General features: G+C 46.3%; 3 non-coding genes and 37 pseudogenes across 3 annotated transcripts; 38 read left to right on the top strand and 2 right to left on the bottom strand.

Annotated features, from left to right (window-relative positions):
- Positions 1-397: 397 nt before the first annotated feature.
- LOC148257935 (5S ribosomal RNA) lies at positions 398-516 on the bottom strand (annotated as a pseudogene).
- Positions 517-725: 209 nt separating this feature from the next.
- Positions 726-844, bottom strand: LOC148257934 (5S ribosomal RNA; annotated as a pseudogene).
- A 1,210-nt stretch (positions 845-2,054) lies between these two features.
- LOC148257933 (5S ribosomal RNA) lies at positions 2,055-2,173 on the top strand (annotated as a pseudogene).
- A 209-nt stretch (positions 2,174-2,382) lies between these two features.
- Positions 2,383-2,501, top strand: LOC148257932 (5S ribosomal RNA; annotated as a pseudogene).
- Positions 2,502-2,710: 209 nt separating this feature from the next.
- On the top strand, positions 2,711-2,829 carry LOC148257931 (5S ribosomal RNA; annotated as a pseudogene).
- Positions 2,830-3,035: 206 nt separating this feature from the next.
- On the top strand, positions 3,036-3,154 carry LOC148257930 (5S ribosomal RNA; annotated as a pseudogene).
- Positions 3,155-3,359: 205 nt separating this feature from the next.
- LOC148257929 (5S ribosomal RNA) lies at positions 3,360-3,478 on the top strand (annotated as a pseudogene).
- A 205-nt stretch (positions 3,479-3,683) lies between these two features.
- Positions 3,684-3,802, top strand: LOC148257928 (5S ribosomal RNA; annotated as a pseudogene).
- Positions 3,803-4,007: 205 nt separating this feature from the next.
- LOC148257927 (5S ribosomal RNA) lies at positions 4,008-4,126 on the top strand (annotated as a pseudogene).
- Positions 4,127-4,331: 205 nt separating this feature from the next.
- Positions 4,332-4,450, top strand: LOC148257926 (5S ribosomal RNA; annotated as a pseudogene).
- A 207-nt stretch (positions 4,451-4,657) lies between these two features.
- LOC148257925 (5S ribosomal RNA) lies at positions 4,658-4,776 on the top strand (annotated as a pseudogene).
- Positions 4,777-5,339: 563 nt separating this feature from the next.
- On the top strand, positions 5,340-5,458 carry LOC148257924 (5S ribosomal RNA). Its single transcript, XR_015820131.1, has one exon. It is a non-coding gene; the product is annotated as a 5S ribosomal RNA (ribosomal RNA).
- Positions 5,459-6,017: 559 nt separating this feature from the next.
- Positions 6,018-6,136, top strand: LOC148257923 (5S ribosomal RNA; annotated as a pseudogene).
- A 559-nt stretch (positions 6,137-6,695) lies between these two features.
- Positions 6,696-6,814, top strand: LOC148257922 (5S ribosomal RNA; annotated as a pseudogene).
- Positions 6,815-7,019: 205 nt separating this feature from the next.
- LOC148257921 (5S ribosomal RNA) lies at positions 7,020-7,138 on the top strand (annotated as a pseudogene).
- A 548-nt stretch (positions 7,139-7,686) lies between these two features.
- Positions 7,687-7,804, top strand: LOC148257920 (5S ribosomal RNA; annotated as a pseudogene).
- Positions 7,805-8,006: 202 nt separating this feature from the next.
- LOC148257919 (5S ribosomal RNA) lies at positions 8,007-8,125 on the top strand (annotated as a pseudogene).
- A 209-nt stretch (positions 8,126-8,334) lies between these two features.
- Positions 8,335-8,453, top strand: LOC148257918 (5S ribosomal RNA; annotated as a pseudogene).
- A 563-nt stretch (positions 8,454-9,016) lies between these two features.
- On the top strand, positions 9,017-9,135 carry LOC148257917 (5S ribosomal RNA). The gene has a single exon (XR_015819968.1). It is a non-coding gene; the product is annotated as a 5S ribosomal RNA (ribosomal RNA).
- A 559-nt stretch (positions 9,136-9,694) lies between these two features.
- Positions 9,695-9,813, top strand: LOC148257916 (5S ribosomal RNA; annotated as a pseudogene).
- Positions 9,814-10,018: 205 nt separating this feature from the next.
- Positions 10,019-10,136, top strand: LOC148257915 (5S ribosomal RNA; annotated as a pseudogene).
- A 203-nt stretch (positions 10,137-10,339) lies between these two features.
- LOC148257914 (5S ribosomal RNA) lies at positions 10,340-10,457 on the top strand (annotated as a pseudogene).
- A 209-nt stretch (positions 10,458-10,666) lies between these two features.
- On the top strand, positions 10,667-10,785 carry LOC148257913 (5S ribosomal RNA; annotated as a pseudogene).
- A 559-nt stretch (positions 10,786-11,344) lies between these two features.
- On the top strand, positions 11,345-11,463 carry LOC148257912 (5S ribosomal RNA; annotated as a pseudogene).
- Positions 11,464-12,021: 558 nt separating this feature from the next.
- On the top strand, positions 12,022-12,140 carry LOC148257911 (5S ribosomal RNA; annotated as a pseudogene).
- Positions 12,141-12,698: 558 nt separating this feature from the next.
- On the top strand, positions 12,699-12,818 carry LOC148257910 (5S ribosomal RNA; annotated as a pseudogene).
- A 558-nt stretch (positions 12,819-13,376) lies between these two features.
- On the top strand, positions 13,377-13,495 carry LOC148257909 (5S ribosomal RNA; annotated as a pseudogene).
- Positions 13,496-14,736: 1,241 nt separating this feature from the next.
- On the top strand, positions 14,737-14,855 carry LOC148257908 (5S ribosomal RNA; annotated as a pseudogene).
- Positions 14,856-15,064: 209 nt separating this feature from the next.
- On the top strand, positions 15,065-15,183 carry LOC148257907 (5S ribosomal RNA; annotated as a pseudogene).
- Positions 15,184-15,743: 560 nt separating this feature from the next.
- LOC148257906 (5S ribosomal RNA) lies at positions 15,744-15,862 on the top strand (annotated as a pseudogene).
- Positions 15,863-16,075: 213 nt separating this feature from the next.
- On the top strand, positions 16,076-16,194 carry LOC148257905 (5S ribosomal RNA; annotated as a pseudogene).
- Positions 16,195-16,755: 561 nt separating this feature from the next.
- Positions 16,756-16,877, top strand: LOC148257904 (5S ribosomal RNA; annotated as a pseudogene).
- Positions 16,878-17,435: 558 nt separating this feature from the next.
- On the top strand, positions 17,436-17,554 carry LOC148257903 (5S ribosomal RNA; annotated as a pseudogene).
- A 559-nt stretch (positions 17,555-18,113) lies between these two features.
- Positions 18,114-18,232, top strand: LOC148257902 (5S ribosomal RNA). Its single transcript, XR_015819648.1, has one exon. It is a non-coding gene; the product is annotated as a 5S ribosomal RNA (ribosomal RNA).
- A 556-nt stretch (positions 18,233-18,788) lies between these two features.
- Positions 18,789-18,907, top strand: LOC148257901 (5S ribosomal RNA; annotated as a pseudogene).
- A 203-nt stretch (positions 18,908-19,110) lies between these two features.
- Positions 19,111-19,229, top strand: LOC148257900 (5S ribosomal RNA; annotated as a pseudogene).
- Positions 19,230-20,105: 876 nt separating this feature from the next.
- Positions 20,106-20,224, top strand: LOC148257899 (5S ribosomal RNA; annotated as a pseudogene).
- Positions 20,225-20,433: 209 nt separating this feature from the next.
- On the top strand, positions 20,434-20,552 carry LOC148257898 (5S ribosomal RNA; annotated as a pseudogene).
- A 561-nt stretch (positions 20,553-21,113) lies between these two features.
- On the top strand, positions 21,114-21,232 carry LOC148257897 (5S ribosomal RNA; annotated as a pseudogene).
- A 555-nt stretch (positions 21,233-21,787) lies between these two features.
- Positions 21,788-21,906, top strand: LOC148257896 (5S ribosomal RNA; annotated as a pseudogene).
- The last annotated feature ends 5 nt before the right edge of the window (positions 21,907-21,911 follow it).

Genomic DNA, 21,911 nt, shown 5'->3' with positions numbered 1-21,911 from the left:
AAGTCGCGCGTATCGTCGAAAGAATCATCTGCAAAAAAATGGGTGCAACACGAGGACATCCTAAGAAAATGGGTGAAATATAAGGACTTCGCAGGAGGTCACCCATCCTAGTGCTACTCTCGCCCAAGCACCCTTAACTTGCGGATTTATGATAGAATCCGTTGCATTCGTGCTGGTATGATTGCTCATGTTTCATTTTGCGCTGCAAATACATACACTTTTTCTCCCTCCATCCCCCCTCCCGTCATTTGTTTCCTTGTGCATGCACTCTGCATCTCTCATTCTCGTTCTAATATCGATTAAAATGCCCCTGCTTCTTGACTCACATTTGCGTATAAACCAGTGGACCCTACTTCTAGTCGCGCGTAACGTCGAACGACCCGTCTAAAAAAAAAAATTAATGCGACACTAGGACTTCCCAAGAGGTCACCCATCCGAGTACTACTCTTGCCCAAGCACACTTGACTGTGGAGTTCTGATGGGATCTGATGTATTAGTACTGGTATGATCGCACTTGTTTAATTTTGCGCTGTAAATACATAAACTCCTTCTCCTTTCTTCCCCCTCCCGTCATTTGTTTCCTTGTGCGTGCGCACTGCACCTCTCGTTGTCGTTCAAATATCATGTAAAATGCCACGGCACCGTGACTCACATTTGTGAATAAATCTGCGGACCATAATTAAAGTCGCGCGTAACGTCGAACGGCACATCTGAAAAAAAGAAAATGGGTGCAACACGAGAACTTCCCAGGAGGTAACCCATCATTGTACTACTTTCGCCAAAGCACACTTAACTGCGGAGTTCTGATCGGATCGGGTGCATTTGTGCTGGTGTGACCGCACCTGTTTAATTTCGTGCTGAAAATACATACACTCCTTCTTCCCTCCCCCCCTCCCATCATTTGTTTCCTTATGCGTTCACACTGCACCTCTCATTCTCGTTCTAATATCGATTAAAATGCCCCTGATTCTTGACTCACATTTGCGTATAAACCAGCAGACCATAGTTCCAGTCGCGCGTAACGTCGAACGACCCATCTGAAAAAAAATTGTTGCGAAACTTAACTGCAGAGTTCTGATGGGATCCAGTGTATTAGTGCTGGTATGATGCCACTTGTTTAATTTTGCGCTTCAAATACATACACTCCTTCTCTTTTTTTTTCCTCCTCCCGTCATTTGTTTCATTTTGCGTTCGCTCTGCACCTCCCGAACTCGTTCTAATATCAAGTAAAATGCCACGACGCCGTGACTCACCTTTGCAAATGAACCAGCGGTTTATAATTCCATTCGCGCGTAACGTCGAAAGAATCATCTGCAAAAAGATGGGTGCAACACAAGGACCTCCCAAGAAAATGGGTGAAATATAAGGACTTCGCAGGAGGTCACCCATCCGAGTACTTTTCTCGCCCAAGCACCCTTAACTGCGGAGTTCTGATAGAATCCGTTGCATTAGTGCTGGTATGATCCCTCATGTTTCATTCTGTACTGCAAATACATACACTTTTTCTCCTCCCATCCCCCCACCCGTCTTTTTGCAGATGATTCTTTCGACGTTATGCGCGACTTGATTTATGGTCTGTAGGTTTCTTCGCAAATGTGAGTCACGGCGCCGTGGCATTTTACTTGATATTAGAACGAGTACAGGAGGTGCAGTGCGCACGCACAAGGAAACAAATGACGGGATGAGGAAGAAAAGAAAAGGAGTGTAGGCATTTGAAGCGCAAAATTAAACAAGTGGCATCATACCAGCACTAATGCACTGGATCCCATCAGAACTCTGCAGTTTAGTGTGCTTGGGAGAGAATAGTACTCGGATGGGTGACCTCTTGGGAAGTCCTCGTATCGCAACAATTTTTTTTTAGATGGGTCGTTCGACGTTACGCGCGACTGGAACTATGGTCAGCTGGTTTATACGCAAATGTGAGTCAAGAATCAGGGGCATTTTAATCGATATTAGAACGAGAAGGAGAGGTGCAGTGTGAACGCACAACGAAACAAATGATGGGAGGGGGGGAGGGAATAAGGAGTGTATGTATTTTCAGCACGAAATTAAACAGGTGCGGTAACACCAGCACAAATGCACCCGATCCCATCAGAACTCCGCAGTTAAGTGTGCTTTGGCGAAAGTAGTACAATGATGGGTTACCTCCTGGGATGTTCTCGTGTTGCACCCATTTTCTTTTTTTCAGATGTGCCGTTCGACGTTACGCGCGACTTTAATTATGGTCCGCAGATTAATTCGCAAATGTGAGTCACGGCGCCGTGGTATTTTACTTGATATTTGAACGAGAACGAGAGGTGCAGTGCGCACATACAAGGAAACAAATGACGGGAGGGGGAAGAAAGGAGAAGGAGTTTATGTATTTGCAGCACGAAATTAAACGTGTGCGGTCATACCAGCACTAATGCACCGGATCCCATCAGAACTCCGCAGTTAAGTGTGCTTTGACGAAAGTAGTACAATGATGAGTTACCTCCTGGGAAGTTCTCGTGTTGCACCCATTTTCTTTTTTTCAGATGTGCCGTTCGACGTTACGCGCGACTTTAATTATGGTCCGCAGATTTATTCGTAAATGTGAGTCACGGCGATGTGGCATTTTACTTGATATTTGAACGAGAACGAGAGGTGCAGTGCGCACGCACAAGGAAACAAATGACGGGAGGGGGAAGAACGGAGAAGTAGTTTATGTATTTGCAGCACGAACTTAAACGGGTGCGATCATACCAGCACTAAAGCTCCGGATCCCATCAGAACGCCGCAGTTAAGTGTGTTTGGGCGAGAGTAGTACTCGGATGGGTCACCACCTGGGAAGCCCTCGTGTTCCACCTATTTTTTTTTCGGATGGGATGTTCGACGTTATGCGCGAATGGAATTATAAACCGCTGGTTCATTTGCAAAGGTGAGTCACGGTGCCGGGGCATATAACTTGATATTAGAACGAGATAGAGAGATGCAGAGTTCACGCACAAGGAAATAAATGACGGGAGGGGGAAGAAAGGAGAAGGAGTTTATGTATTTGCAGTGCGAAATTAAACAGGTGCGATCATACCAGCACTAATACAACCGATCCCATCATAACTCCGCAGTTAAGTGTGCTTGGGCGAGAGTAGTACTCGGATGGGTGACCACTTGGGAAGTTCTCGTGTTGCACCCATTTTTTTGCAGATGATTCTTTTGACGTTACGCGCGACTTGAATTTTGGTCCTCAGGTTTATTCGCAATTGTGAGTCACGGCATCGTAACATTTTACTTGATATTAAAATGAGCACGGGAGGTACAGTGCGCACGCACAAGGAAACAAATGACGGGAGGGGGAAGAAAGGAGAAGGAGTTTATGTATTTGCAGCGCGAAATTAAACGGGTGCGATCATACCAGCACTAATGCAACGGATCCCATCATAACTCTACAGTTAAGTGTGCTTGGGCGAGAGTAGTACTCGGATGGGTGACCTCCTGGGAAGTCCTCTTATTGCACTAATTTTTTTTTTCAGACAGGTCGTTCGACGTTACGCGCGATTGGAACTATGTTCCGCTGGTTTATACGCAAATGTGAGTCAAGAAGCAGGGGCATTTTAATCGATATTAGAACGAGAAGGAGAGGTGCAGAGTGAATGCACAAGGAAACAAATGATGGGAGGGGGGAGGGAAGAAGGAGTGTATGTATTTTCAGCACAAAATTAAACAGGTGCGGTCACACCAGCACAAATGCACCGCATCCCATCAGAACTCCGCAGTTAAGTGTGCTTTGGCGAAAGTAGTACAAGGATGGGTTACCTCCTGGGAAGTTCTCGTGTTGCACCCATTTTTTTGCAGATGATTCTTTTGACGTTACGCGCGACTTGAATTTTGGTCCTCAGGTTTATTCGCAATTGTGAGTCACGGCATCGTAACATTTTACTTGATATTAAAATGAGCACGGGAGGTACAGTGCGCACGCACAAGGAAACAAATGACGGGAGGGGGAAGAAAGGAGAAGGAGTTTATATATTTGCAGCGCAAAATTAAACGGGTGCGATCATACCAGCACTAATGCAACGGATCCCATCATAACTCTGCAGTTAAGTGTGCTTGGGCGAGAGTAGTACTCGGATGGGTGACCTCCTGGGAAGTCCTCTTATTGCACTAATTTTTTTTTTCAGACAGGTCGTTCGACGTTACGCGCGATTGGAACTATGTTCCGCTGGTTTATACGCAAATGTGAGTCAAGAAGCAGGGGCATTTTAATCGATATTAGAACGAGAAGGAGAGGTGCAGAGTGAATGCACAAGGAAACAAATGATGGGAGGGGGGAGGGAAGAAGGAGTGTATGTATTTTCAGCACGAAATTAAACAGGTGCGGTCACACCAGCACAAATGCACCGCATCCCATCAGAACTCCGCAGTTAAGTGTGCTTTGACGAAAGTAGTACAAGGATGGGTTACCTCCTGGGAAGTTCTCGTGTTGCACCCATTTTTTTTTTCAGATGTGCCATTCAACGTTACGCGTGACTTTAATTATAGTCCGCAGATTTATTCGAAAATGTGAGTCACTGCGCCGTGGCATTTTACTTGATATTTATACGAGAACGAGAGGTGCAGTGCACACGCACAAGGAAACAAATGACGGGAAGGGGAAGAAAGAAGAAGGAGTGTATGTATTTGCAGCGCGAAATTAAATAGGTGCCATCATACCAGCACTAATGCACCGTATCCCATCAGAACTTAGCAGTTAAGTGTGCTTGGGCGGGAGTAGTACTCGGAGTGGTGACCTCCTGGGAAGTCCTTGTGTTGCACCCATTTTTTTTCGGATGGATCGTTCGACGTTACGCGCGAATGCAATTATAAACCGCTGGTTCATTTGCAAAGGTGAGTCACGATGCCAGGGCATTTTACTTGATATTAGAACAAGAAGGAGAGATGCAGAGTGCAGGCACAAGGAAACAAATGACGGGAGAGGGGATGGAGGGAGAAAGAGTGTATGTATTTGCAGCGCAGAATGAAACATGAGCGATCATACCAGCACCAATACAACGGAGTCTATCAGAACTTCGCAAGTTAAGGGTGCTTGGGCGAGAGTAGCACGAGGATGGGTGACCTCATGCGAAGTCCTTATATTAAAACCTATTTTCTTAGGAAGTCCTCGTGTTGCACCCATTTTTTTGTAGATGATTCTTTTGACGTTACGCACGACTTGAATTATGGTCCTCAGGTTTATTCGCCAATGTGAGTCACGGCACCGTAGCATTTTACTTGATATTAGAACGAGCACGGGAGGTGCAGTGCGCACGCACAAGGAAACAAATGACGGGAGGGGGAAGAAAGGAGAATGAGTTTATGTATTTACAGTGCAAAATTAAACGGGGTGCGATCATACCAGCACTAATGCACCGGATCCCATCAGAACTCCGCAGTTAAGTGTGCTTGGGCGAGAGTAGTACTCGGATGGGTGACCTCCTGGGAAGTCCTCGTGTCGCACCAAATTTTTTTCAGACGGGTCGTTCGACGTTACGCGCGACTGGAACTAGGGTCCGCTGGTTTATACGCAAATGTGAGTCAAGAAGCAGGGACATTTTAATCGATATTAGAACGAGAAGAAGAGGTGCAGTGTGAACGCACAAGGAAACAATTGATGGGAGGGGGAGGGAAGGAGAAGGAGTGTATGTATTTTCAGCACGAAATGAAACAGGTGCGATCATACCAGCACCAATGCAACGGATTCTATCAGAACTCCGTAGGTAAGGGTGCTTGGGGGAGAGAAGTACTAGCATGGGTTTCCTCCTGCGAAGTCCTTATATTTCACCCATTTTCTTGTGAAGTCCTCGTGTTGCACCCATTTTTTTGCAGATGATTCTTTCGATATTACGCGCGACTTGAATTATGGTCATCAGATTTATTCGCAAATGTGAGTCACGGCGCTGTAGAATTTTACTTGATATTAGAACGAGAATGGGAGGTGCAGTGCGCACGCACAAGGAAACAAATGACGGGAGGGGGAAGAAAGGAGAAGGAGTTTATGTATTTACAGCGCGGAATTAAACGGGTGCGATCATACCAACACTAATGCACTGGATCCCATCAGAACTCCGCAGTTAAGTGTGCTTTGGCGAGAGTAGTACTCGGATTGGTGACCTCCTAGGAAGTCTTTGTGTCGCACTAATTTTTTTTCAGACGGGTCGTTCGACGTTACGCGCGACTGGAATTGGGGTCCACTAGTTTATACGCAAATGTGAGTCAAGAAGTAGGGGCATTTTAATCGATATTAGAACGAGAAGGAGAGGTGCAGTGTGAACGCACAAGGAAACAATTGATGGGAGGGGGAGGGAAGGAGAAGGAGTCTATGTATTTTCAGCACGAAATGAAACAGGTGCGATCATACCAGCACTAATGCAACGGAATCTATCAGAACTCCGTAGGTAAGGGTGCTTGGGCGAGAGTAGTACAAGCATGGGTTACCTCCTGCGAAGTCCTTATATTTCACTCATTTTCTTGTGAAGTACTCGTGTTGCACCCATTTTTCTGCAGATGATTCTTTCGACGTTACGCGCGACTTGAATTATGGTCATCAGGTTTATTCGCAAATGTGAGTCACGGCGCTATAGCATTTTACTTGATATTAGAACGAGAACGGGAGATGCAGTGCGCACGCACAAGGAAACAAATGACGGGAGGGGGAAGAAAGGGGAATGAGTTTATGTATTTGCAGCGCGAAATTAAATAGGTGCGATCATACCAGCATTAATGCACCGGATCCCATCAGAACTCCGTAATGAAGTGTGCTTGGGCGAGATTAGTACTCGGATGGGTAACCTCCTGGGAAGTCCTCGTGTCGCACCAATTTTTTTTCAGACGGGTCGTTCAACGTTACGTGCGACTAGAACTAGGGTTCACTGGTTTATACGCAAATGTGAGTCAAGAAGCAGGGGCATTTTAATCGATATTAGAACGAGAATGAGAGGTGAAGTGTGAACGCACAAGGAAACAAATGACGGGAGGGGGAAGAAAGGAGAAGAAGTGTATGTATTTGCAGCGCGAAATTAAACAGGTGTGATCATACCAGCACTAAAGCCTCGGATCTCATCAGAACTCCGCAGTTAGGCGTGCTTGGGCGAGAGTAGTACTCGGATGGGTGACCACTTGGGAAGCCCTCGTGTTGCACCTATTTTTTTTCGGATGGGTTGTTCGACGTTACGCGCGAATGGAATTATAAACCGCTGGTTCATTTGTAAAGGTGAGTCACGGTGCCGGGGCATATTACTTGATATTAGAACGAGAAAGAGAGATACAGAGTGCACGCACAAGGAAACAAATGACGGGAGGGGGGATGGGAGGAGAAAGAGTGTATGTATTTGCAGTGCAGAATGAAACATGAGGGATCATACCAGCACTAATGCAACGGATTCTATCAGAACTCCGCAGTTAAGGGTGCTTGGGCGAGAAAAGTACTCGGATGGGTGACCTCCTGCGAAGTCCTTATATTTCACCAATTTTCTTGGGAGGTCCTCGTGTTGCACTCATCTTTTTGTAGATGATTCTTTCGACGTTACGCGCAACTTGATTTATGGTCTGCAGGTTTATTCGCAAATGTGAGTCACGGCACCGTGGCATTTTACTTGATATTAGAACGAGTACGGGAGGCACAAGGAAACAAATGACGGGAGGAGGAAGAAAAGAGAAGGAGTGTATGTATTTGAAGCGCAAAATTAAACAAGTGGCATCATACCAGCACTAATGCACTGGATCCCATCAGAACTCTGCAGTTGAGCGTGTTTGGGCGAGAGTAGTACTAGGATGGATGACCTCTTGGGAAGTCCTCGTATCGCAACAATTTTTTTTCAGATGGGTCGTTCGACGTTACGCGTGACTGGAACTATGGTCCGCTGGTTTATACGCAAATGTGAGTCAAGAATCAGGGGCATTTTAATCGATATTAGAAGGAGAATGAGAGGTGCAGTGTGAACGCACAAGGAAACAAATGACGGGAGGGGGAAGAAAGGAGGAGTGTATGTATTTGCAACGCGAAATGAAAGAGGTGCGATCACACCAGCACAATTGCACCGGATCCCATCAGAACTCCGCAGTTAAGTGTGCTTTGGCGAAAGTAGTACAATGATGGGTTACCTCCAGGGATGTTCTCGTGTTGCACCCATTTTCTTTTTTTCAGATGTGCCGTTCGACATTACGCGCGACTTTAATTATGGTCTGCAGATTTATTCGCAAATGTGAGTCACAGCGCCGTGGCATTTTACTTGATATTTGAATGAGAACGAGAGGTGCAGTGCGCACGCACAAGGAAACAAATGACGGGAGGGGGAAGAAAGGAGAAGGAGTCTATGTATTTGCAGCGCAAAATTAAACAGGTGCGATCATGCCAGCACTAATGCACCGGATCCCATCAGAATTCCGCAGTTAAGTGTGCTTGGGCGAGAGTAGTACACGGATGGGTGACCTCCTGGGAAGTCCTCGTGCCGCAGTAATTTTTTTTTCAGACGGGTCGTTCGACGTTACGTGCGACTAGAACTAGGGTCCACTTGTTTATACGCAAATGTGAGTCAAGAAGCAGGGGCATTTTAATCGATATTAGAATGAGAAGGAGAGATGCAGAGTGCACGCACATGGAAATAAATGACGGGAGGGGGGATGGAGGGAGAAAAAGTGTGTATATTTGCAGCGCAGAATGAAACATGAGCAATCTTACCAGCACGAATGCAACGGATTCTATCAGAAATCCGCAAGTTAAGGGTGCTTGGGCGAGAGTAGCACTAGGATGGGTGACCTCCTGCGAAGTCCTTATATTTCACCCATTTTCTTAGGAAGTCCTCGTGTTGCACCCATTTTTTTTGCAGATGATTCTTTCGACGATACGCACGACTTGAATTATGGTCCTCAGGTTTATTCGCAAATGTGAGTCACGGCACCGTAGCATTTTACTTGATATTAGAACGATCACGGGAGGTGCAGTGCGCACGCACAAGGAAACAAATGACGGGAGGAGGAAGAAGGGAGAAAGATTTTATGTAGTTGCAGCGCAGAATTAAACGGGTGCGATCATACCAGCATTAATGCACCGGATCCCATCAGAACTCCGCAGTTAAGTGTGCTTGGGCGAGAGTAGTACTCGGATGGGTGACCTCTTAGGAAGTCCTCGTGTCGCACCAATTTTGTTTCAGACGGGTCGTTCGACGTTACGCGCGACTGGAACTAGGGTCTGCTGGTTTATACGCAAATGTGAGTCAAGAAGCAGGGGCATTTTAATCGACATTAGAACGAGAAGGAAAGGTGCAGTGTGAACGCATAAGGAAACAATTAATGAGAGGGGGAGGGAAGGAGAAAAAGTGTATGTATTTGCAGCGCAGAATGAAACAGGTGCGATCACACCAGCACTAATGCAACGGATTCTATCAGAACTCCGTAGGTAAGGGTGCTTGGGCGAGAGTAGTAATAACATAGATTACCTCCTGCGAAGTCCTTATATTTCACCCATTTTCTTGTGAAGTCCTCGTGTTGCACCCATTTTTTTGCAGATGATTCTTTCGATGTTACGCACGACTTGAATTATGGTCCTCAGGTTTATTCGCAAATGTGAGTCACGGCACTGTAGCATTTTACTTGATATTAGAACGAGAACATGAGGTGCAGTGCGCACGCACAAGGAAACAAATGACGGGAGGGGGAACAAAAGAGAAAGAATGTATGTATTTGCAGCGCGAAACTAAACAGGTGCGATCATACCAGCACTAAAGCCCCGGATCCCATCAGAACTCCGCAGTTAAGTGTGCTTGGGCGAGATTAGTACTCGAATGGTTGACCTCCTAGGAAGTCCTCGTGTCGCACAAATTTTTTTTCAGACTAGTCGTTCGACGTTACGCGCGTCTGGAACTAGGGTCCGCTGGTTTATACGCAAATGTGAGTCAAGAAGCAGGGGCATTTTAATCGACATTAGAACGAGAAGGAGAGATGGAGTGTGAACGCACAAGGAAACAAATGACGGAGGGGGAAGAAAGGAGAAGGAGTGTATGTATTTGCGGCGCGGAATTAAACAGGTGGCATCATACCAGCACTAATGTACTGGATCCCATCAGAACTCAGCAATTAAGCGTGCTTGGGCGAGAGTAGTACTCGGATGGGTGACCTCTTGGGAAGTCCTCGTATCGCAACAATTTTTTTTCAGATGGGTCGTTCGACGTTACGCGTGACTGGAACTATGGTCCGCTGGTTTATACGCAAATGTGAGTCAAGAATCAGGGGCATTTTAATCGATATTAGAACGAGAAGGAGAGGTGCAGTGTGAACGCACAAGGAAACAAATGATTGGAGGGGGGAGGGAAGAAGGAGTGTATGTATTTTCAGCACAAAATTAAACAGGTGCGGTCAAACAGCACAAATGCACCGTATCCCATCAGAACTCCGCAGTTAAGTGTGCTTTGGCGAAAGTAGTACAATGATGGGTTACCTCCTGGGAAGTTCTCGTGTTGCACCTATTTTCATTTTTTCAGATGTGCAGTTCGTCGTTACGCGCGACTTTAATTATGGTCCGCAGATTTATTCGCAAATGTGAGTCACTGCGCCATGGCATTTTACTTGATATTTGAACGACAACGAGAGATGCAGTGCGCACGCACAAGGAAACAAATAACGGGAGGGGGAAGAAAGGAGAAGGAGTTTACGTATTTGCATCGCAGAATTAAACAGTTGCTATCATACCAGCACTAATGCACCGGATCCCATCAGAACTCCGCAGTTAAGTGTGCTTGGGCGAGAGTAGTACTCGAATGGGTGACCTCCTGGGAAGTCCTCGTGTCGCATTAATTTTTTTTTCAGACGGGTCGTTCGACGTTACGCGCGACTAGAACTAGGGTCCACTGGTTTATACGCAAATATGAGTCAGGAAGCAGGGGCATTTTAATCGATATTAGAACGAGAAGGAGAGATGCAGAGTGCACGCACAAGGAAACAAATGACGGGAGGGGGGATGGAGGGAGAAAAAGTGTATGTATTTGCAGCGCAGAATGAAACATGAGCAATCATACCAGCACGAATACAACAGATTCTATCAGAAATCCGCAAGTTAAGGGTGATTGGGCAAGAGTAGCACTAGGATGGGTGACCTCCTGCGAAGTCCTTATATTTCACCCATTTTCTTGGGAAGTCCTCGTGTTGCACCCATTTTTTTGCAGATAATTCTTTCGACGATACGCGCGACTTTAATTATGGTCCTCAGGTTTATTCGAAAATGTGAGTCACGGCACCGTAGCATTTTACTTGATATTAGAACGAGCACGGGAGGTGCAATGCGCACGCACAAGGAAACAAATGACGGGAGGGGGAAGAAAGGAGGAGTTTATGTATTTGCAGCAGGAAATTAAACTGGTGCGATCATACGAGAACTAATGCACCGGATCCCATCAGAACTCCGCTGTTAAGTGTGCTTGGGCGAGAGTAGTACTCGGATGGGTGACATCCTGGGAAGTCCTCGTGTCGCACCAATTTTTTTTCAGACGGGTCGTTCGACGTTACGCGTGACTGGAACTGGGGTCCGTTGGTTTATACGCAAATGTGAGTCAAGAAGCAGGGGCATTTTATTCGATATTAGAACGAGAATGAGAGATGCAGAGTGCACGCACAAGGAAACAATTGACGGGAGGGGGGATGGAGGGAGAAAAAGTGTATGTATTTGCAGCGCAGAATGAAACATGAGCAATCATACCAGCACCAATGCAACGGATTCTATCAGAACTCCGCAAGTTAAGGGTGCTTGGGCGAGAGTAGCACTAGGATGGGTGACCTCCGGCGAAGTCCTTATATTTCACCCATTTTCTTAGGAAGTCCTCGTGTTGCACCCATTTTTTTGCAGATGATTCTTTTGACGATACGCGCGACTTGAATTATGGTCCTCAGGTTTATTCGCAAATGTGAGTCACAGCATTGTAGCATTTTACTTGATATTAGAACGAGCACGGGAGGTGAAGTGCGCACGCACAAGGAAACAAATGACGGGAGGGGGAAGAAAGGAGGAGTTTATGTATTTGCAGCAGGAAATTAAACTGGTGCGATCATACGAGAACTAATGCACCGGATCCCATCAGAACTCCGCTGTTAAGTGTGCTTGGGCGAGAGTAGTACTCGGATGGGTGACATCCTGGGAAGTCCTCGTGTCGCACCAATTTTTTTTCAGATGGGTCGTTCGACGTTACGCGTGACTGGAACTGGGGTCCGCTGGTTTATACGCAAATGTGGGTCAAGAAGCAGGGGCATTTTAATCGATATTAGAACGAGAATGAGAGGTGCAGTGTGAACGCACAAGGAAACAATTGACGGGAGGGGGGATGGAGGGAGAAAAAGTGTATGTATTTGCAGCGCAGAATGAAACATGAGCAATCATACCAGCACCAATGCAACGGATTCTATCAGAACTCCGCAAGTTAAGGGTGCTTGGGCGAGAGTAGCACTAGGATGGGTGACCTCCGGCGAAGTCCTTATATTTCACCCATTTTCTTAGGAAGTCCTCGTGTTGCACCCATTTTTTTGCAGATGATTCTTTCGACGATACGCGCGACTTGAATTATGGTCCTCAGGTTTATTCGCAAATGTGAGTCACAGCACTGTAGCATTTTACTTGATATTAGAACGAGCACGGGAGGTGAAGTGCGCACGCACAAGGAAACAAATGACGGGAGGGGGAAGAAAGGAGGAGTTTATGTATTTGCAGCAGGAAATTAAACTGGTGCGATCATACGAGAACTAATGCACCGGATCCCATCAGAACTCCTGCTGTTAAGTGTGCTTGGGCGAGAGTAGTACTCAGATGGGTGACATCCTGGGAAGTCCTCGTGTCGCACCAATTTTTTTTCAGACGGGTCGTTCGACGTTACGCGTGACTGGAACTGGGGTCCGCTGGTTTATACGCAAATGTGGGTCAAGAAGCAGGGGCATTTTAATCGATATTAGAACGAGAATGAGAGGTGCAGTGTGAACGCACAAGGAAACAATTGACGGGAGGGGGGATGGAGGGAGAAAAAGTGTATGTATTTGCAGCGCAGAATGAAACATGAGCAATCATACCAGCACCAATGCAACGGATTCTATCAGAACTCCGCAAGTTAAGGGTGCTTGGGCGAGAGTAGCACTAGGATGGGTGACCTCCGGCGAAGTCCTTATATTTCACCCATTTTCTTAGGAAGTCCTCATGTTGCACCCATTTTTTTGCAGATGATTCTTTCGACGATACGCGCGACTTGAATTATGGTCCTCAGGTTTATTCGCAAATGTGAGTCACAGCACTGTAGCATTTTACTTGATATTAGAACGAGCACGGGAGGTGAAGTGCGCACGCACAAGGAAACAAATGACGGGAGGGGGAAGAAAGGAGGAGTTTATGTATTTGCAGCAGGAAATTAAACTGGTGCGATCATACGAGAACTAATGCACCGGATCCCATCAGAACTCCGCTGTTAAGTGTGCTTGGGCGAGAGTAGTACTCGGATGGGTGACATCCTGGGAAGTCCTCGTGTCGCACCAATTTTTTTTCAGACGGGTCGTTCGACGTTACGTGTGACTGGAACTGGGGTCCGCTGGTTTATACGTAAATGTGGGTCATGAAGCAGGGGCATTTTAATCGATATTAGAACGAGAATGAGAGGTGCAGTGTGAACGCACAAGGAAACAATTGATGGGAGGGGGAGGAAAGGAGAAGGAGTGTATGTATTTTCAACACGAAATGAAACAGGTGCGATCATACCAGCACTAATGTAACAGATTCTATTAGAACTCCGTAGGTGAGGGTGCTTGGGCGAGAGTAGTACTAGCATGGGTTACCTCCTACGAAGTCCTTATATTTCACCCATTTTCTTGTGAAGTCCTCGTGTTGCACCCATTTTTTTGCAGATGATTCTTTTGACGTTATGCGCGACTTGAATTATGGTCCTCAGGTTTATTCGCAAATGTGAGTCACGGCGCTGTAGCATTTTACTTGATATTAGAACGAGAACGGGAGGTGCAGTGCGCACGCTCAAGGAAACAAATGACGGGAGGGGGAAGAAAGGGGAATGAGTTTATGTATTTGCAGCACAAAATTAAACAGCTGCGATCATACCAGCACTAATGCACCGGATTCCATCAGAACTCCGCATTTAAGTGTGTTTAGGCAAGAGTAGTACTCGGATGGGTGACCTCCTGGGAAGTCCTCATGTCGAACTAATTTTTTTTTTCAGACGGGTCGTTCGACGTTACGCGCGACTGGAACTAGGGTCCACTGGTTTATACGCAAATGTGAGTTAAGAAGCAGGGGCATTTTAATTGATATTAGAACGAGAAAAAGAGATGCAGAGTGCACGCACAAGGAAATAAATGACGGGAGGGGGGATGGAGGGAGAAAAAGTGTATGTATTTGCAGCGCAGAATAAAACATGAGCAATCATACCAGCACCAATGCAACGGATTCTATCAGAACTCCGCAAGTTAAGGGTGCTTGGGCGAGAGAAGCACTAGGATGGGTGACCTCCTGCAAAGTCCTTATATTTCACCCATTTTCTTATGAAGTCCTCGTGTTGCACCCATTTTTTTGCAGATGATTCTTTCGACGATACGCGCGACTTGAATTATGATCCTCAGGTTTATTTGCAAATGTGAGTCACGGCACCGTAGCATTTTACTTGATAATAGAACGAGCACGGGAGGTGCAGTGCGCACGCACAAGGAAACAAATGACGGGAGGGGGAAAAAAAGAGAAGGAGTTTATGTATTTGCAGCGCGGAATTAAACGGGTACGATCATACCAGCACAAATACAACGGATCCCATCAGAACTCCGCAGTTAAGTGTGCTTTGGCGAAAGTAGTACAATGATGGGTTACGTCCTGGGAAGTTCTCGTGTTGCACCCATTTTCTTTTTTTCAGATGTGCCTTTCGACGTTACGCGCGACTTAAATTATGGTCCGCAGATTTATTCGCAAATGTGAGTCACATCGCCGTGGTATTTTACTTGATATTTGAACGAGAACGAGAGGTGCAGTGCGCACGCACAAGGAAACAAATGACGGGAGGGGGAAAAAAGGAGAAGGAGTCTATGTATTTGCAGCGCGAAATTATACAGGTTCGATCATACTAGCACTAATGCACCGGATCCCATCAGAATTCCGCAGTTAAGAGTGCTTGGGAGAGAGTAGTACTCGGATGGGTGACCTCCTGGTAAGTCCTCATGTCACACCAATTTTTTTTTTTAGACAAGTCGTTCGACATTACGCGCGACTGGAACTAGAGCCCACTGGTTTATACGCAAATGTGAGTCAAGAAGCAGGGGCATTTAATCGATATTAGAACAAGAATGAGAGGTGCAGTGTGAACGCACAAGGAAACAATTGATGGGAGGGGGAGGGAAGGAGAAGGAGAGTATGTATTTTCAGCACGAAATGAAACAAGTGCGATCATACCAGCACTAATGCAACGGATTTTATTAGAACTCCGTAGGTAAGGGTGCTTGGGCGAGAGTAGTACTAGCATGGGTTTCCTCCTGGGAAGTCCTTATATTTCACCCATTTTCTTGTGAAGTCCTCGTGTTGCACCCATTATTTTGCAGATGATTCTTTCGATGTTACGCGCAACTTGAATTATGGTCCTCAGGTTTATTCGCAAATGTGAGTCACGACGTTGTAGCATTTTACTTGATATTAGAACGAGAACAGGAGGTGCAGTGCGCACGCACAAGGAAACAAATGACGGGAGGGGAAAGAAAGGGGAATGAGTTTATGTATTTGCAGCACGAAATTAAACAGGTGCGATCATACCAGCACTAATGCACCGGATCCCATCAGAACTTCGCAGTGAAGTGTGCTTGGGCGAGATTAGTACTCGAATGGTTGACCTCCTAGGAAGTCCTCGTGTCGCACAAATTTTTTTTCAGACTATTCGTTCGACGTTACGCGCATCTGGAACTAGGGTCCGCTGGTTTATACGCAAATGTGAGTCAAGAAGCAGGGGCATTTTAATCAATATTAGAACGAGAATGAGAGGTGAAGTGTGAACGCACAAGAAAACAAATGACGGGAGGGGGAAGAAAGGAGAAGGAGTGTAAATAAAAATGTATTTGCAGCGCGAAAGTAAATAGGTGCTATCATACCAGCACTAAAGCTCCGGATCCCATCAGAACTCCGCAGTTAAGTGTGCTTGGGCGAGCGTAGTACTCGGATGGGTGACCTCCTGGGAAGTCCTCGTGTCGCACTAATTTTTTTTTCAGATGGGTCGTACGACGTTACGCGCGAATAGAATTATAAACCGCTGGTTCATTTGCAAAGATGAGTCACGGTGCCGGGGCATATTACTTGATATTAGAACGAGAAAGAGAGATGCAGAGTGCACGCACAAGGAAACAAATGACGGGAGGGGGGATGGGAGGAGAAAGAGTGTATGTATTTGGAGTGCAGAATGAAACATGAGGGATCATACCAGCACTAATGCAACGGATTCTATCAAACCTCCGCAGTTAAGGGTGCTTGGGCGAGAAAAGTACTCGGATGGGTGACCTTCTACGAAGTCCTTATATTTCACCCATTTTCTTGGGAGGTCCTCGTGTTGCACTTATCTTTTTGCAGATGATTCTTTCGACGTTACGCGCGACTTGATTTATGGTCCGCAGGTTTATTCGTAAATGTGAGTCACGGCGCCGTGACATTTTACTTGATATTAGAACGAGTACGGGAGGTGCAGTGCGCACGCACAAGGAAACAAATAACGGGAGGAGGAAGAAAAGAGAAGGAGTGTATGTATTTGCAGCGCGGAATTAAACAGTTACTATCATACCAGCACTAATGCACCGGATCCCATCAGAACTCCGCAGTGAAGTGTGCTTGGGCGAGATTAGTACACGGATGGGTGACCTCCTGGGAAGTCCTAGTGTCACACCAATTTTTTTTCAGACGGGTCGTTCGACGTTACGCGCGTCTGGAACTAGGGTCCGCTGGTTTATACACAAATGTGAGTCAAGAAGCAGGGGCATTTTAATCAATATTAGAACGAGAAGGAGAGATGCAGAGTGCACGCATAAGGAAACAAATGACGGGAGGGGGGATGGAGGGAGAAAAAGTGTATGTATTTGCAGTGCAGAATGAAACATGAGCAATCATACCAGCACCAATACAACGGATTCTATCAGAACTCTGCAAGTTAAGGGTGCTTGGGCGAGAGTAGCACTAGGATGGGTGACCTCCTGCGAAGTCCTTATATTTCACCCATTCTCTTAGGAAGTCCTCGTGTTGCACCCATTTTTTTGCTGATGATTCTTTCGACGATACGCGCGACTTGAATTATGGTCCTCAGGTTTATTCGCAAATGTGAGTCACGGCACCGTAGCATTTTACTTGATATTAGAACGAGCACGGGAGGTGCAGTGCGCACGCACAAGGAAACAAATGACGGGAGGGGGAAGAAAGGAGAAGGAATATATGTATTTGCAGCGCAAAATTAAATGGGTGCGATCATACCAGCATTAATGCACCGGATCCCATCACAACTCCGCAGTTAAGTGTGCTTGGGAGAGAGTAGTACTCGGATGGGTGACCTCCTGGGAAGTCCTCGTGTCGCACCAATTTATTTTTAGACGGATCGTTCGACGTTACGCGCGACTGGAACTAGGGTCCGCTGGTTTATACTCAAATGTCAGTCAACAAGCAGGGGCATTTTAATCGATATTAGAACGAGAAGGAGAGGTGCAGTGTGAACGCACAAGGAAACAATTGATGGGAGGGGGAGGGAAGGAGAAGGAGTCTATGTATTTTCAGCACGAAATGAAACAGGTGCGATCATACCAGCACTAATGCAACGGATTCTATCAGAACTCCGTAGGTAAGGGTGCTTGGGCGAGAGTAGTACTAGCATGGGTTACCTCCTGCGAAGTCCTTATATTTCACCCATTTTCTTGTGAAGTCCTCGTTTTGCACCCATTTTTTTGCAGATGATTCTTTCGACGTTACTCGCGACTTGAATTATGGTCCTCAGGTTTATTCACAAATGTGAGTCACGGCGCCGTAGCATTTTACTTGATATTTGAACGAGCACGGGAGGTGCAGTGCGCACGCATAATTAAACAAATGACGGGAGGGGGAACAAAGGAGAATGAGTTTATGTATTTACAGCGCAAAATTAAATGGGTGCGATCATACCAGCACTAATGCACCGGATCCCATCAGAACTCCGCAGTTAAGTGTGCTTGGGCGAGAGTAGTACTCGGATGGGTGACCTCTTGGGAAGTCCTCGTGCCGCACCAATTTTTTTTCAGACGGGTCGTTCAACGTTACGCGCGACTGGAACTAGGGTCCGCTGGTTTATACGCAAATGTGAGCCAAGAAGCAGGGGCATTTTAATCGATATTAGAACGAGAAGGAGAGGTGCAGTGTGAACGCACAAGGAAACAATTGATGGGAGGGGGAGGGAAGGAGAAGGAGAGTATGTATTTTCAGCACGAAATGAAACAAGTGCGATCATACCAGCACTAATGCAACGGATTCTATCAGAACTCCGTAGGTAAGGGTGCTTGGGCGAGAGTAGTACTAGCATGGGTTACCTCCTGTGAAGTCCTTATATTTCATCCATTTTCTTGTGAAGTCCTCGTGTCGCACCAATTTTTTTTCAGACGGGTCGTTCGACGTTACGCGCGTCTGGAACTAGGGTCCGCTGGTTTATACACAAATGTGAGTCAAGAAGCAGGGGCATTTTAATCGATATTAGAACGAGAATGAGAGGTGAAGTGTGAATTCACAAGGAAACAAATGACGGGAGGGGGAAGAAAGGAGGAGTGTATGTATTTGCAGCGCGAAACTAAACAGGTGCGATCATACCAGCACTAAAGCCCCGGATCCCATCAGAACTCTGCAGTTAAGTGTGCTTGGGCGAGATAAGTACTCAGATGGTCGACCTCCTGAGAAATCCTCGTGTCGCACCAATTTTTTTCAGATGAGTCGTTCGACGTTACGCGCGTCTGGAACTAGGGTCCGTTGGTTTATACGCAAATGTGAGTCAAGAAGCAGGGGCATTTTAATCGATATTAGAACGAGAATGAGAGGTGAAGTGTGAACGCACAAGGAAACAAATGACGGGAGGGGGAAGAAGGAGTAGGAGTGTATGTATTTGCAGCGAGAAATTAAATAGGTGCGATCATACCAACACTAAAGCTCCGGATCCCATCAGAACTCTGCAGTTAATTGTGCTTGGGCGAGAGTAGTACTCGGATGGGTGTCCACCTGGGAAGCCCTCGTGTTGCACCTATTTTTTTTTCGGATGGGTTGTTCGACGTTACGCGCGAATGGAATTATAAACAGCTGGTTCATTTGCAAAGGTGAGTCACGGTGCCTGGGCATATTACTTGATATTAGAACGAGAAAGAGAAATACAGAGTGCAGGCACAAGGAAACAAATGACGGTAGGGGGGATGGAAGGAGAAAGAGTGTATGTATTTGCAGTGCAGAATGAAACATGAGGGATCATACCAGCACTAATGCAACGGATTCTATCAGAACTCCGCAGTTAAGGGTGCTTGGGCGAGAAAAGTACTCGGATGGGTGACCTCCTGCGAAGTCCTTATATTTCACCCATTTTCTTGGGAGGTCCTCGTGTTGCACCCATCTTTTTGCAGATGATTCTTTCGACGTTACGCGCGACTTGATTTATGGTCCGCAGGTTTATTCGCAAATGTGAGTCACGGCGTCATGGCATTTTACTTGATATTAGAACGAGAACGTGAGGTGCAGTGCGCACACAAAAGGAAACAAATGACAGGAGGAGGAAGAAAAGAGATGGAGTGTATGTATTTGAAGCGCAAAATTAAACAAGTGGCATCATACCAGCACTCGGATCCCATCAGAACTCTACAGTTAAGTGTGCTTGGGCGAGAGTAGTACTCGGATGCGTGACCTCTTGGGAAGTCCTCATATCGCAACAATTTTTTTTCAGATGTGTCGTTCGACGTTACACACTACTGGAACTATGGTCCGCTGGTTTATACGCAAATGTGAGTCAAGAATCAGGGGCATTTTAATCGATATTAGAACGAGAAGGAGAGGTGCAGTGTGAACGCACAAGGAAACAAATGATGGGAGGGGGGAGGGAAGAAGGAGTGTATGTATTTTCAGCACGAAATTAAACAGGTGCGGTCACACCAGCACAAATGCACCGGATCCCATCAGAACTCCGCAGTTAAGTGTGCTTTGGCGAAAGTAGTACAATGATGGGTTACCTCCTGGGAAGTTCTCGTGTTGCACCCATTTTCTTTTTTTCAGATGTGCCCTTCGACGTTACGCGCAACTTTAATTATGGTCCGCAGATTTATTCGCAAATGTGAGTCACGGAGCCGTGGCATTTTACTTGATATTTGAACGAGAACAAGAGGTGCAGTGCGCACGCACAAGGAAACAAATGACGGGAGGGGGAAGAAAGGAGAAGGAGTGTATGTATTTGCAGCGCGAAATTAAACAGGTGCGATCATACCAGCACTAATGCACCGGATCCCATCAGAACTCTGCAATTAAGTGTGCTTGGACGAGAGTAGTACTCGGATGGGTGACCTCTTGGGAAGTCCTCGTGTCGTACTAATTTTTTTTTCAGACAGGTCGTTCGACGTTACGCGCGACTGCAACTAGGGTCCACTGGTTTATACGCAAATGTGAGTCAAGAAACATGGGCATTTAATCGATATTAGAATGAGAAGGAGAGATGCAGAGTGCACGCACAAGGAAACAAATGACGGGAAGGGGGATGGAGGGAGAAAAAATGTACGTATTTGCAGCGCAGAATGAAACATGAGCAATCATACCAGCACCAATGCAACGGATTCTATCAGAACTCCGCAAGTTAAGGGTGCTTGGGCGAGAGTAGCACTAGGATGGGAGACTTCCTGTGAAGTCCTTATATTTCACCCATTTTCTTAGGAAGTCCTCGTGTTGCACCCATTTTTTTGCAGATGATTCTTTCGACGATACGCGCGACTTGAATTATGGTCCTCAGGTTTATTCGCAAATGTGAGTCACGGCACCGTAGCATTTTACTTGATATTAGAACGAGCACGAGAGGTGCAGTGCGCACGCACAAGGAAACAAATGACGGGAGGGGGAAGAAAGGATAAGGAGTTTATGTATTTGCAGCGCGGAATTAAACGGATGCGATCATACCAGCACTAATGCACTAGATTCCATCAGAACTCTGCAGTTAAGTGTGCTTGGGCGAGATTAGTACTCGGATGGGTGACCTCCTGGGAAGTCCTCGTGTCGCAACAATTTTTTTTCAGACGGGTCGTTCGACGTTACGCGCGACTGGAACTAGGGTCCGCTGGTTTATACGCAAATGTGAGTCAAAAAGCAGGGCATTTTAATCGATATTAGAACGAGAAGGAGAGGTGCAGTGTGAACGCACAAGGAAACAATTGATGGGAGGGGGAGGGAAGGAGGAGTGTATGTATTTTCAGCACGAAATGAAACAGGTGCAATCATACCAGCACTAATGCAACGGATTCTATCAGAACTCCGTAGGTAAGGGTGCTTGGGCGAGAGTAGTACTAGCATGGGTTACCTCCTGCGAAGTCCTTATATTTCGCGCATTTTCTTGTGAAATCCTCGTGTCGCACCAATTTTTTTTCAGACGGGTCATTCGACGTTACGCGTGTCTGGAACTAGGGTCCGCTGGTTTATACGCAAATGTGAGTCAAGAAGCAAGGGGATTTTAATCGATATTAGAACGAGAATAAGAGGTGAAGTGTGAACGCACAATGAAACAAATGATGGGAGGGGGAAGAAAGGAGAAGGAGTGTATGTATTTGCAGCGCAAAATTAAACAGGTGCGATCATACCAGCACTAAAGCTCCGGATCCCATCAGAACTCCGCGGTTAAGTGTGTTTGGGCGAGAGTAGTTCTCGGATGGGTGACCACCTGGGAAGCCCTCGTGTTGCACCTATATAT

This window comes from Carica papaya, chromosome 5, assembly GCF_054855325.1.
Source record: "Carica papaya isolate Zhongbai chromosome 5, ASM5485532v1, whole genome shotgun sequence".
Lineage (NCBI taxonomy): Eukaryota > Viridiplantae > Streptophyta > Magnoliopsida > Brassicales > Caricaceae > Carica > Carica papaya.
This window is presented reverse-complemented; position numbering and strand designations above follow the sequence as displayed.